Raw genomic sequence first — 599 nt, forward strand, 5'->3', positions numbered from 1 at the left:
ACTGCATTTGTTTTGCTGTTGCGCCTTCTGCAGGGATAACCTGAAGTAGACGAGGTGTACATACACCCCACAGGGCAATATATAAAAAATTAAATAAATAAATAAATAAATAAATATATAAATATATAAATATATAGATATATAAATATATAAATATATAAGTATATAAATATATAAGTATATTATTGTGTAAATAAATATATAAATCTATAAATATTTATTATTTTATTTGTTTATGTATTTGCCTGTTTATATATTTGTTTATTTATATAAAATAAACAAATCATAGAAATGAAGTTAAATAAATAAATAAACAAATAAAAAGAAAAAAAGTAAACAAAAACAAACAAAAGAAATAAATAAACAAAAATAAATAAAAATAGAAAACAAATAAACAAACGAAAATAAATAAAACACAAATAAAATAAACAGAAAAAAACAAAAAAAGAAAGACAAGCAACAAAATAAAACAAAGAGGAACCAACAAAAAAAAATAAATGAATAAACTAAAAACACAAACAACCAAATTAAACAAACAAATAAAATAAAATAAAATAAAATAAAATAAAATAAAATAAAATAAAATAAAATAAAATAAA

The sequence above is a fragment of the Eimeria mitis genome, genomic scaffold, assembly GCF_000499745.2.
Source record: "Eimeria mitis Houghton genomic scaffold, Emh_scaff4409, whole genome shotgun sequence".
NCBI lineage: Eukaryota > Apicomplexa > Conoidasida > Eucoccidiorida > Eimeriidae > Eimeria > Eimeria mitis.